The 14,268-nt window shown below is 50.3% G+C and overlaps 1 protein-coding gene across 2 annotated transcripts in view; it reads right to left on the reverse strand.

The window, feature by feature from the left end:
• The window catches only part of KIAA1671 (KIAA1671 ortholog), a 239,253-nt gene extending 225,359 nt beyond the window's left edge, over positions 1–13,894 (reverse strand). Inside the window, exon 1 of one of the 2 annotated variants that reach the window (XM_049866975.1) lies at positions 13,740–13,894. The gene's annotated coding sequence lies outside the window, so the exon portion shown is untranslated. Of the gene's footprint in view, positions 1–13,426; positions 13,532–13,739 lie in introns of those variants that run through there. The other variant, XM_049866973.1, reaches the window with a different exon arrangement.
• Positions 13,895–14,268: the final 374 nt, after the last annotated feature.

Raw genomic sequence — 14,268 nt, forward strand, 5'->3', positions numbered from 1 at the left:
TCAGCTGCTAACCAAAAGGTTGGCGGTTTGAACCCACCAGCTGCTTCATGGGAGAAAGATGTAGCAGTCTGCTTCCATAAAGATTTACATCCTTGTAAATATTGTATAAGACCACTATTATAAGAACTTGAGAAATAGTTTAAACGGAGACGAAAACATTCTTTTGTGGTTACGAGAGGTGGGAGGGAGGGAAGGTGAGAGAGGGGCATTCACTAATTAGATAGTAGATAAGAACTACTTTAGGTGAAGGGAAAGACAGCACACAATTCAGGGGAGGTCAGCACAATTGGACTAAACCAAAACCAAAGAAGTTTCCTGAATGAACTGAATGCTTCGAAGGCCAGCGTAGCAGGGGCAGGGGTCTGGGGACCACGGTTTCAGGGGACATCTAAGTCAATTGGCATAATAAAATCTATTAAGAAAACATTCTGCATCCCACTTTGAAGAGTGGCGTCTGGGGTCTTAAACGCTGGCAAGCAGCCATCTAAGATGCATCAACTGGTCTCAACCCACCTGGATCAAAGGAGAATGAAGAACACCAAGGACACAAGGTGATTATGAGCCCAAGAGACAGAAAGGGCCACATGAACCAGCGACTACATCATCCTGAGACCAGAAGAACTAGATGGTGCCCGGCTACAACCCATGACTGTCCTGACAAGGAACACAACAGAGAACCCCTGAAAGAGCAGGACAGCAGTGGGATGCAGACTCCAAATTCTCATAAGACCAGACTTAATGGTCTGACTGAGACTAGAAGGACCCTGGTGGTCACGGCCCCTAGACCTTCTCTTGGTCCAGGACAGGAACCATTCCTGAAGCCAACTCTTCAGACATGGATTAGACTGGACAATGGGTTGGAGAGGGATGCTGGTGAGGAGTGAGCTTCTTGGATCAGGTGGACACTTGAGACTACGTTGGCATCTCCTGCCTGGAGGGCAGATGAGAGGGCGGAGGGTGTTAGAAGCTGGCGAAATGGACACCAAAAGAGAGAGTGGAGGGAGAGAACGGGCTACATCCTTGGAAACTCTATGGCACAGTTCTACTTTACCCAATAGGGTCACCAGGAGTTGGAATTGACTCCATGGCAATGGGTTTGGTTTTTGGTTATTTATCTGTATTTCTGTGTGTTCTACAATGAAAATGAATTGCTTTACAATAAAGACAGAAAAAGCACTAAAACTATTAATTTGGAAAACAACACAAGCTTCATTCATTAGTTCACTGAGCAGTTATCTCATGCCATCACAGACCCGGCACTGAGGTGACAGCCTAGTAGGGCTGCAGGAGCCACCAAGTAGAATAAATAAGATGATATAAACAATAAAGGTATGGGAACCCCCACAGCATGCACAAAGGTGTGTGCACATAGTAGGGGCTTTACCTAACATCACCACAGGCCTAGAACAGCCTGGGCATCCACTCTCCATTCGTCCCAATGTTCACCCACTGAGTAATCTCACGGACAGCTCCTGGCCAGGCTGGAAGGGAGGTCTTGCACATCTATTCCCCAAGTGTGGACACTGAGGCAGAGAGGGGAAGCCACCCCCATGCTGGTGAAAAAACAGAGGCAGGACTGACCCAGGGCTGCACGGCTCCAAACCCTAGGCAATGTCCTCAGCAGCAGGCTGCTGCTGCTACAGTACCTGGAAGGGCCACCTTCCCAGGGTTGACTCAGGCCTCAGAACAGGCACCAGGCAACACTCTGCGAGCCCCCGTGAATGCACAGATGACCCCAACCAAAGCCAGGGAAGATGGCTCATGACTATCTGCTGGGGCAGCCAGCACTCTGGGCATTCCAAAAATCCCTCCAATGCTTTCTGCTGCCTTTTAAAATTTCTCTTCTTTAATGAACTAAAGGAAGGAAAGGCAGATGGGCTGATTCAGGCATGTGAACAAAGGCAAGAGTTGAAAGCCTTGTTGCCTCCTTTCCAGAGTTAAATACAACAGTCACCAGGTATAGCTCACCTCTCCAAGAAGACAGTGATCTGCTTGTTGCCAAAGCCTCTGTCTTGTCCAAGTCCCAAGTATATCAAGGGAAATGGTTTTGCCTCAAGGCTAAGGAAAGGCAGAACTGGAGGCCAGGAGAAAACGGTCCTACTGCTTGCTCCAGGGGACCCTATGCCTCCCCACTCAGCCACACTCCCCTGGCCACGCTGTTCTCTGCCCTCATCTCTCTCCTTGGTGAGGCCAGGCCTCTGTTCCAGGCAGCTCTGAAGCCCAGGGCCCAGCCCCAGCCCTGGCACACAGTAGGTGCTCAATAAATAACAAAGACGAAAATGATCAACTATTCTGACCAGGAGCTGGGGGAAGAGGGATGAAGGGAACAGACTGCCTTGAGTTATCATAGGAAGATCTGGGCTTTGCTGAGTCCCTGGTGGTGCAAACAGTTAAGGGCTCAGCTGAGGTTCAAGTCAACTCAGAGGCACCTCGAAAGAAAGGCCTGGCAAACTTCTGAAAAATCAGCCACTGAAAACTGCACAAGGTTGCCATGAGTCAGAATTAACTCGACAGCAACTGATCTGGTCTGAGCTTTGTGGGAGGCAGACCTGAGTTCAAATCCACTCTGTCACTTCTTATCCCAAGCTGAGTGACCTCGAGAATGGGAGTGCTTTGCCTCTCTGAGCTTCAGTTTCCTTGTCTGTAAAGAAGGTGAGTCATGCCAGCTGCCCCGACTAATCCTGAGGCTATGAAACGATGACACATACGCAATATATGCAGAGCCTCCCTAGCAAGGGACTAGGCACACAGTAGGCCTTCAGCATGTAGTGTTTTGTCCAGTCTCTGCCTCTTGAAAGGGTTTTGATTCTTCCCAGAATGTGTGAGAAAGGCCCAGAGATGGGCAGGGGCTTACCAAGGACACACAGCAGCCAGAACTGGAACTAGAACTCAGGAATCCTGACTTCTGGCCCAGAACTCATTCTAACACACTCTACATTCTCTCCTGTGGGCCTAGGAGCCCTGCGCGTGCCAAACAGTCTCTGGCACATAGGCAATCAGTTCTAGAAACAAAGACAAGAGTCTTCCATTGCTGGGGCCTAAAATGAAAGGGAGAGATAAACTTGAGCAGCTTCCCGGGCCAAAGGGCCCTGGGAGTTCCTCAACCAAGTCACATCCCGGCCCAGCCCAGGGCCCTGGGCAGGGCTGAGGTGGGCACAGTGGCTGCCAAAGCCCAGCCTTTGAGTCCAGGCAGCAGAGGCCAGGGCTGGGTGGCCGGGCAGCATGAGTTCAGAGTGCCCTCGGCAGACCTAAGGCATCTGCTGCCCTCCCCTTCTCCTGGGAGGCCCCACACCCAGCATTTCCTTCCCCCGGCAGCGCCTCACCACGTCACGGGTAAACAGGACGGTCCCCAGAAAGGGCTTTTGTCACGAGGAAGCAAAACAAAAAGAGAAGAAATATCAACACAGAGCTGGCCACGAGCCGCAGCCCTGAGCTGGGCCTTTGAAAATACAGTTTTGTTTCCAAGAGGCAGGGCATGGCGCTGCCGCCAAGAGCCACGCAGAAGTGCTCCAGCTCTCTCCCCCGTTAGCTGGTGATGCGGGCAGGATGCTTCACCTCTTGGGGCCTCCGTCTCATCTGTAGAATGGGAACAGCGCTAGCACCTTTCCTCATAGGTTATTGTGAGGATTCGGTAAAACAACGCACAAAACCTCCGTTGTCAGAGGAATCAGTATTTTATTAACTGCAACTGGCACCATTTCCGCTATGAATACAAATGAGAAAGATTTATATCATGACTTATCAAACAATTCCTCAGGAAAACTTTACACACATTTGAAAAACAAAAAACCGTAACTGATCTTTTTCTAGGGAGGACTGGCAATTTTAAAGTAGCCACTCCATGCTGCAGACGGCACTGGTGGTGGTTCAGTGGTAGAATTCTTGCCTTCCACGCAGGAGACCCGGGTTCAATTCCAGCCAATATACCTTATGTACAGCCGCTACCTGTCTGTCAGTGGAGGGTTGTGTGTTGCTATGATGCTGAACAGGTTTCAGCAGAGCTTCCAGACTAAGACAGAATAGGAAGAAAGGCCTGGTGATCTGCTTCCACAAATCAGCCACTGAGAACCCTATGGATCACAACGGTCCGATCTGGAACTGATCATGGGGATGGCACAGGACCAGGCAGTGTTTTCATTCAGTCGTGTGTGGGGTAGCCATGAGTCAGGGCCAACTCCACCGCAGCTAACAACAACAGTAAATCTTCAGCTCCGAAAGAAGGGGAATGCACACCTGCTCAGAAGCGGGTGATATAAAAGCATCTCCATCCTCCATCCTTATCCCAAGGCCCTGATAGCTCCCTGGAAGCAAAGTAATCTCTCTGGGCCTTCAGATACTAATAATAATACTAGTAATAACAACAGTAGCTAATACATATACATTCATCAGCATGCACTATGTATTAACTCGGAAACCCTGGTGGCGTAGTGGTTAAGTGCTACAGCTGCTAACCAAAAGGTTGGCAGTTTGAATCCACCAGGTACTCCTTGGAAACTCTATGGGGCAGTTCTAATCTGTCCTATAGGGTTGCTATGAGTCAGAATCAACTTATTGGCAATGAGTTTGTTTCTGTTTTTTGATATATATTAACTTGGAGCCCTGGTGGCACAGTGGTTAAGAGCTCGGCTGCTAACCAAAAAGGTCAGCAGTTCAAATCCACCAGCTGCTCTTTGGAAACCCTATAGGGCAGTTCTACTCTGTCTTATAGGGTTGCTGTAAGTTAGAATTGACTCCACGGCTTTATGTATTAACTTATTTAACCCTATCGACCTCATGAAGCAAGTACCCCATTTTATAGATGAGAAAACTGAGGCACAGAGAGGTGAACTGCCTTGCCTAAGATCACACAGATGGTAAATGGCAGAGCTGAGATTTGAACCCAGGGTTTCCAGATTCCCTGCAATATTTCCAAGGGAATGGGTTGCAAAAGCCCTCATTTCGGCCCAGTCATCTCATCTCCTTGGCAATCCTCACAGCCACCATTTGTTAAGCATCTGCCTCATACCAAATATTTCACAGTCCTTTTTGCCAGTAGTCACAAGCACTCTGTGTCCATTTTACAAGTGGACAAACTGAGACTGAGAGAGGCAGTGAGACTGATTGAAGGTCATGTGGCCCAAAAGGGGCAGAGCTTGGATCTGAACCCAGGTCTCTTCCCCTCCTCGGCCTCTCCTTGGCCTCGCTGTGCTCTCTCTCCCCACTGGCTCTAGGTACCGCAGCTCAAGGAAGTATAAACCACATCCAGAGCCAAAATCCTCATCCAGGCAATCATTCCTTATCTGCACGCCTCACTTCACAGATGCACCTCCTTATCCAATACCACATTCGAGTCTCAGAGCAGCCCTACCAGAGAGGTCAAATTATTCCCATTTTCCAGATGAGGAAACTGGGGCTCAGCGAGGTGAACTCCTCTTCTGGGTTATAAACTCAAACCAGGTATCCTTACCCAATGCGCCTGCTCTGATGCCTCCCACACAAATCACCAGAAACATGGCTGTGGAGTGTTGTATTATTCCTCAGCAAATATTTACTCCCCCCGCCCCCGGCCTCCATGAACCAGTCAACCAGTTGCCATCGAGTTGATTCCAACTCATGGTGACCCTGTGTGTGTCTGAATAGAATTGTGTTCCACTGGGTTTTCAGTGGTTGATTTTTCAGAAGTAGATTGTCAGGCATTTCTTCCAAGGTGCCTCAGGGTAGACTTGAGCCTTCAGCCTTTCAGTTAGCAGTCAACTGTATTAACAGTTTGCACCACCCAGGGACTCCCGGCCTCCCTGACCAAAGTATATTTCTCCACCTCATTGATGTTGGGCTTGCTTTGCCTAATAGATGGAGGGTGGAAGTGACATAGTCCCAGGTCCAAGTGAAAGCTTTCAGAGGCATGGCAGGTTTGCACTTGAGCTGCTGACCTTCTGCTGTCTGGCTGGCTGCTACCCTGCAGCTTGGGTATCTAGATAAAGGCATGCACACCTAAGCTCAATCCAAAGCCTGGAGTCCAGCTTGCCCAGCCAAGATCACCCAAACCCTCTGCTGACCCATGAGCATGAAATGAATGTTTGCTGTTAAAGTCCGCTGAGATTTGGGACATGTTTGTTACACAGTATTATCGTAGCCAGACCTGACTAATATAAGGACCACATATGATCAGAAGGAAGAAGGCAGACTAGTGCATAGCTGGGCAAATGCCTTCCAAGACACAGTAGTTCTCGGCAAGTAGGATTAAAACCCAAGAGCCACAAAGTTCCACCGTCTGCAGGAACTATCACTTTCCCTACTGTCATGCCAGAGGTGGCCTCCTGCAGCTCGGCTCCAGGCTACTGATAAGAGGAGCCATCCACTGTTCTCTTTTGCTGAAACATACAAACAGGCTCTCCCTCCCACAGTGCAATGGCACAACAGCTGGGGGAGTGTGCAATGGCACAACAGCTCTGGAGGGAAATGTGGCAGACTAGATCAAAATTATAAAAACCCTTAATCCCAGCAGTTCCACACCATGGAATCTCTTCTCCAATCTACTGCAGCAAGTGTGCAAAAGAGTTATGAACAGGGATGTTCACTGCAGCACCATCGGTCAGAGCGAAAAAACAGAAGCAACCCAATGCCCGTCCACAGGGGATCAGTGAAATCACTAACAGCACCTCCATGCATTGGAGATTTATTCAGCTTGTAGAAGCTTGTAAATCAACATACTCTGAAGTACGAAAGTGTGCAAATCTATTTTTACGTGTGAAATTGTTTGTTTTATGATTATGACTGTTGTTGCTAAACGAATACGTCCACATATATTGATTCATTTGTTCAATGCACAACTATTTATGGAACACCTACAATGAGTTAAGAAGTATGTTGGGAATTGTACACGTAGGAATTATCGGACTGGTATATGTTCTGCTGTGTATATTCTCAACAACAACAAAAGAATAAAATATTTTTAAAAAACCTATCAACTAAAACTTGAAAATATCTTTAAGAAACATTATAAAGCAGTCAACAGGAATACCTATAAGGTTTATGAATAATTATAAGAAACGGGTGTTTAGAAATTGGTAAATTTCGTGAATTGGTATATATGTTAGGACCTGAGACACAGCAGTGAACGAAGAGAGTTCCTGCCTTCTTCAAGCTGAAAGTTCAGATGGGAAGCAGACAATAACAGGAACTCTACTCTGACCACCACAAATAATAATAATAACCACAGTCAACACACGTTGAGCACTTACCAGGTGCCAGGCCCTTCTCATTTATTCCTCACAGCAGCCCTCAGTGGCAGGCCTTTTTATTATGCTTATTTTACTGATGAGAAAACTGAGGCTCAGAAAGGTTAAGTCACCTACCCAGGGTCACACAGACAGTAGTGGTGAAGCCAGTATTAAACTCAGTCTGTCTGGCTCCAGAGTGGATATAAAATAACTTAGGTAATGTTGAGTGTCATAAGAGCATGGAAAGAAGTAAATGGAACATGTGTATGCAGAAAGTTTCTAGAAGGTCAGGAGAATCTGCTGACTGCATTAACACTTCAGAAGTGGGACTGGGGATGTGGAGTAAGAGACTTCTTTTTCATTTACGAGAATATCCTTCTGCCATCTTTGAAGCGTTGTATATATTACATGTTATTTTCATGATACCAAATACATTTTGATGTGTGTATGTGTGACTTTTAACCTGAATGATGTAAATATACAAAGATCTTGCTCTGGAAACATAATTTATGTTCTTAATGGAGACAAGGCTATAAAACATTTCAAAGGTCGTCTAACTCAGTAATTAACGTGCGTAGCAACGATAACTGTGCCGGAAGTAAAATCCATCTCTGGTCACAATTATTTACATTCTCATCTCACTTTGTCTTATCCCCTCTCCTCTTCCCACCTAACTGACCCAAGGATTCTTGCGGGCAGGGGTTCTCTTGAATAAGATGCTCAGTAAAATATTCGTCACACTGAAGGAAAAAGTATGTAAATACATATACAGGTATTTTTATCCCTCAATCCATCCCTGGTGGCGCAGTGGTTAAGCACTTGGCCGCTAACTGAAAGGTCAGCGGTTCCAGCCCATCAATGGCTCCATGGGAGAAAGATATGGCATTCCGCTTCCGTAAAGGTCACAGCCTTGAAAACCCTATGCATTTCCACCCTGTCCTATAGGGTCACTATGAGTCGGAATGAACCCAACAGCAACAACAATGGGTTTATCCCTCAATTCAGTGTGTTAGCTTCCTTTTAAATGACAGGAGTTTGAGTAGTGGGAGTGGACGGAGCAACTGCCCCTGTGTTGAGACAGGCGTGGCCTTGGGGCACAGAGTTCTAAGTTCAAATGTTAGCTGGTCCACTTCCTGGTTGCATGACCTTTGGCACGTCACAGAACCTCCTGAACCCTCAGCCTCAGTAACTACAAAACTGAGTGTCCCCAAAACAGGTACCTCCTGGATTGCTTGTGATGAATAAAAAAATGAGCCAAAGTGCTTAGCCTGGAGCCAGTCACATGTGAAGAGTTCGGTGAGCAGTGGTTATTACAACATACTAGTTACTTTACCTACCTTCTCTCCAATCCTCCCATTTTACAGAGGGAGAAAGTGAGGCTCCAAAACAGAAGTGGCTTGTCCAGGGTCACACCCCTATAATCTGAATGGGTGAGGGGGAAGGAGCATGAACTCCTGGACAGGCATCTTCCTGTCCTCCTCGCTATCCAAAACCTCTGTGTTTGGATATTCAGGGAGCAGCGGGGAGGGGAGTGGTTTAGAGAGATTTTTTGCCGCTGCTGGTCTAACCTGCCTTCATTCAATACGCCATGTGTTCTGTGCATACCGATTGGTGTACAATCCTCCAAATGAGACAGGCTTCCGCCTGTGCTGCTTCTTCTGCCTAGACTGTCCTCCCCTCCCTGCCTCCTATCACCCTTTAGGACTCAGTTCAAGGTCAACACTGGAAGGGCCCCCACCACGCTCGCCACACATACACCAGGTTGCACAAGGCAGCACCTGCCTGTAACACACCCTGATGGCAGGCTATAAGGATAATAACCGTACCCATCACTTACTGAGCACAGACCAGGTGCAGACCCTGTGCCTGGCACGTTTCATTCACTGTTCCACTGAACCATTCTAACAACCCTTTGCGGGAAGGCATATTCTATTGTGAGTCCATTTAACATATGAAGAAGTCTAGTACCATGCTCAAGGCCACAGCCAGGAAGACGCCAGGATTTATCCGCCAGTCTACCTGGGTGGGGCAAACAGTTAAGTGCCCAATTACTAGCCAAAAGGTTGGTGCTTCAAATCCACCCAGAGGTGCCTCAGAAGACAGGCCAGGCAATCTGCTTCCAAAAGGTCACAGCTTGAAAACCCTGTAGAGCACTTCTACTCTGCATACATGCGGTCACTATGAGTCTGAATCGACTTGACAGCAACTTACAAGAACAATTATCCGACTGGCTCCCTCCTTTCTATTCCTCTTGTTGCTCAGACACCCCCCCCCCCGCCAGCCTTCTCCTGGAAGCCCCCCTTGGTTTGCCCTGGCCAGATTTTGACTCTGCCTCACTTCCCTTAGATGATCCTCTTACTCAACCTTATTGACTCTCAACATTCACAAGTTGCAAGATGGAAGCAAGCTCAAATCCCTGCTCTGCCACTGATGGCTGGCAAAGCCCTTGACTGGCCACTGAGCCCCGCGTCTGTGAAATGGCGATAATATGCCCCCTCCCCACTTCATAGGGACTGATGGTGAGGGTTACAAGGGTAACCCAGGGCAGGCAATGGATGCTCAGGAAGGCTTGCTGAATTGAAGTAAACACTGATAATGACAATATTTAGGTCAGTCACCTCCCCTGAGTTGGCGTGAGGACAGGGTCCTTGACTTTAGTGGCTCCCTAAGTAGAACACTGATCAACATCAGAATTGGCAACAAGCACCCTTCAACCCTATCTCTCCCCCACCCCCTGGTTTCTCACCTGGATTATCCTAGTAGCCCCCTCACTGGGCTCCTAGCCTCCCCTCATGCCCTCTCTCACCCAGCCCCCTGGAATAGCCAGGGTGAGCTTCCCCAAACACACAACTGACTCCATCGTTCTCCCACAGAGAACTTTCCACAGCACCTCACTGCCCTGAAATAAAGTCCAAACCCCTGAGCGTGGTCCACCTCACACCACCAACATCCTTGCTAATGCTCCATGACCCTCCTCCCAACCCCAGGCCTTTGAACAAACCATTCCCTGTTTCCTGCCCATAACACCATCCTCTCCTCACTGGTGAACTCTCCAGGAAACCCCTGAACCCCATCCTTCCCCATGCTAGAAGGCATTAGCCCCTTCTCCACCAGCTTCTCTCCTATATAATTGCCAGTTTTCACAAAGGCTTCACCCCTTAAGGGAATGACTGCTAGCCTCATCATTAAGCTCCTGTGCCTAGCAGTGTCTTGAAAGGTTTGTTGAATGAATGAATGAGTGCATGAATGCACATATAAAATTTTCCCCTAGGTCAGCACAACTGAACTAAACCAAAAGCAAAGAAATTCCCTGAATACAACCAAATGCTTCAAAGGCCAGAGTAGAAGGGGAGGGGGTCTAGGGACCACGGTTTCAGGGGATACCTAGGTCAACTGGCATAACAAAATGTATTAAGAAAATATTCTACATCCCATTTTAGCAAGTGGCATCTGGGGTCTTAAACGCTAGGAAGCAGCCATCTAAGATGCATCAATTGGTCTCAACCCACCTGGAACAAAGAAGAATAAAGAACACCAAAGACACAAGGTAATTATGAGCCCAAGAGACAGAAAGGGCCACATAAATCAGAGACTACATCAGCCTGAGACCAGAAGAACTAGATGGTGCCAGGCTACAACCGATGACTACCCTGACAGGGAACACAACAGAGAATACCTGACGGAGCAGGACAGCAGTGGGATGCAGACCCCAAATTCTTATAAAAAGACCAGACTTAATGGTCTGATTGAGACTAGAAGGACACGGGAGGTCATGGTCCCCAGACCTTCTGTTAGCCCAAGACAGGAACCATTCCCAAAGCCAGGATTGGACTGGACTATAAGACAGAAAATGATACTGGTAAGCAGTGAGCTTCTTGGCTCAAGTAGACACATGAGACTATGTCGGCAGCTCCTGTCTGGAGGGGAGATGAGAAGGCAGAGGGGTACAGAAGCTGGCTGATGAACATGGAAATACTAGGTGGAGAGAAGGAGTATACTGTCTCATTAGGGGGAAAGTAATTAGGAGTATATAAAAAAAGCGAGGTATATATTAGTTTTTGTATGAGAGACTGACGTGATTTTTAAACTTTCACTTAAATAACAATTAAAAAAGAAGGAAAGAAAAAGAAATACAATTTTCCTCTGGGCTTTTTCTGAATTGGTCAGAGATTTATTCTGGTGATGCTGAGATAAGGAAGAAACGCTCAAGGCCAGGACAGCTGGCTGCTCTATTCCCTGCCAAAATCAGCCTTGAATATATGCCAACCCCCAGGACCTCCATGAGGGACAGGGACCCTCTGGACTCAGAATCTGGGGTGAGGGCCACATCCCCAACATCAGGAATCAGCACAGCTGTCCTCTGTGCTGCAGGGCAGGTTGGTGCTCCATACTCTAGAATGTAATTCCAGGAGGACACGGCCTGTTTTGCCATATCCACAGGGCCTGGCACATAGTAGGTAATTTATGCATATTAGTTGACCTAATGAGCTGGCTCGTGTACTCAGATGAATAATGTGCTCAGGCACTGCACAGAAAGGCTACACTTCCCTCAAGTAATTGCAGCCTTGTCAGGTATGCAAATCCTTTAAAGAAGGATTCCTCCAAAAGCATCCAGACCAGGGCTTGTGCCTGCACAACTCTCTGCAGAACGGTCCTGGGTAGCAAAGGGAAGGGAGGGGACGCCAGTGTCGGGGTGAACAGTGTTTGTCCAGGAGCCTCCATGGGCTAGCAAGGGGAAAGCTGGGCCAAGGAGAAGTCTTGTCCCAATGCCCTGGTTACTGATTAGCCAAACCTCAGAGCTTCTCTCTGCAAAGGGGGACTGAGGAGCAATTAATCCATTTGGAAAAAAGACCAAGTTAAATATCTTTCTAATCCTGCAGTTAAAAAGGACAGTGAGTTATGCTTTTGGACCCTTCTAGAAGATACTGGGGGGGGGGGGGAAGCAGGAGAGGATGGGATGTGAGAAAAGATGGGACACAGAATGGGGGGGGCACTAATATTTATAGAGCCCTCATCATCCCTATTAATCCTTCCAGCCCCCAGAAGGGGGGGAGGGATGTGACCTGCCCACAGCCCCACTTTGCTCAGAAAGGAAACCCTGGCTCAGAGAGGTTAAGTCCGTTGCCCAAGGTCACAGAAAAAGCCCTTTCTTTGTGCAACAGGTACAGCCCTTTAACTTCCAAAAGGTAATGGCTACTCCTGGTCAGAGAAAGTTCTGTCCTGGTCAGCAGGAAGCCATGGCCACCATAGCTGTGCGCAGAGGTCACAAGCCCTGATCTGGGACCAAGAGCAGGGTTTCAGGGCGCCGCGCTCAGGCTCCGAAGCATGTGTGTGAAGCGTGTGTGTGTGGTGGAAGGGTGTGGAAAGGGTAGGCTCCGGGTGGGGGTCAATGGGCCCTTCTCTTTCCAAGGGCCCCACCCGTGGCCCCTGGCGTCGCTGCTAAAGCTAAAGGGGCGGGGGCCATCCGGGCTTGCTTGGGAGCTGGGGGGCTGAGCCTTAATCCCATTAGGACGCCTCTGCCCTGGGAAGACGCGCGGAGGGGAGCGCAGGCCCAGCGAGGAGGACTCGTCCGGAGCCCTGGCGACCGGAGGGCCGGCACTGCTTTCCCCACACCCCCGTGGCACCCAGGATCCCCTCGCCCAGGGCTCCGCCTAGCTCGGCGCCTTAGCTCCCGAGTGTCCATCTCCAGGGCCTTCAACCGGCACCAGCGTCCGGATCCGAGCAGCTCCTGGGTGGGTACCCCTGATCCCCGGTGATCCCCCAGTTCCCGGCCACCAGATCCCTCTCGGAATCCATTTCCAAGGCTCGGACCCATATGAGGGGAAAGGGATCCACTCGCTCACAGTCCGGAATCACCTTTCACCACCCCCAGGCTGAGGATCCAGTGGAACCCTCCTGGGATCGACGCCCAAGTCTCCGGCCGGGTGGCGCGGGATCCATTGGTTGCCTTGTGCGGGATCTTCCCGCGGGATCCACTCTCAAGTCTCATGAGAGGGATCCCCGGCTTCGAAAACGGGGTGTCCCCTCCCCACGGACCGGAACCCGGGGAGATCAGCACCAGGTCGCCGCGCCCCCGCCGTTTCCCCCTCCAACTTTGCCAACTTTTCTCCCCGGGCCTCAGCCGGGCAGAAACTTGGCGGCGCCGCCGCCTCCCTCGGCCCCTCGCCCGACGGGAGTCGGGGGGCTGACGGTCGGTCCCCATCCCCCGCGCCCACAGCGCAACCTACCCTGGAGCCGCCGTGGGTCTGAGCCCGCCGCCACCTGCCCGCAGCCACGCACCTGCCCGCGTCCAGCCGCGCCGCCTGCACCCCGCGCAGCCTAGCCTGCTGGGGGCGGGGCCTCGGGCGGGGAAGCTCCCCCGTCGCCATGGGAACCGCGGCTGGAGGCGCCTGCGCGGAAGGGCCCGGGGCGGAGCGCTGCCTGCGGGACCGGAGCCCGCCAGCCGGTGCCTGGGCTTGGGCACCGTCCGGCCGGTCAAAGGTCGTTAGTTCGCCGGGATCCCTCCCCCGCAAGCGCTCCCGCGCAGCATCGAATCCCTACCCCGCTGCGTCCGACTTGGAACGTGGCTTCACGGTCCCCGCCCGCGTTCCGGGGGCGGTGCTCAGCCTCCGGCCGGGATCCCTCGGGACAGGCACCCACCAGCTGCTGGGTCTGCATCCCCGAGAACCTAACGCAGACCAGGAATTAAGTAGGCGCCGGGTTAACGCTGGTCCAGTGAATCGCTCCTGCTGCGGGCGCCTGCCGGGGAGTGAAAGGGGTCTGCGCGAAGCGCTGGCGCCACCTCGCGGCGGGGGGGGGGGGGGTGTGGACTACAGCCGGGACCTCAGGGCCGTCGGGCTTGGCTGGGGTGTTCACTGCTTGAGGCGCCTACTTACTGTGGCGATGCCTGCTGTCATTGTTTTGGGGAGGGGAGAGGGCGAAGGGTATAGAGATGTTTTGGACAAGTTGAGAGAATTGTCCCTGGAAGAGAAAATACCTGTTTGTTTTGCTAGTCTTAACCCATTCAGAGGTCTTTACCAAGCGTGCTGTATGCTGGCTGTAAGTCAGGGTAGCACAAGGGGTTTGCTGT

Source organism: Elephas maximus, chromosome 22 (assembly GCF_024166365.1).
Source record: "Elephas maximus indicus isolate mEleMax1 chromosome 22, mEleMax1 primary haplotype, whole genome shotgun sequence".
Taxonomy (NCBI): Eukaryota; Metazoa; Chordata; class Mammalia; order Proboscidea; family Elephantidae; genus Elephas; species Elephas maximus.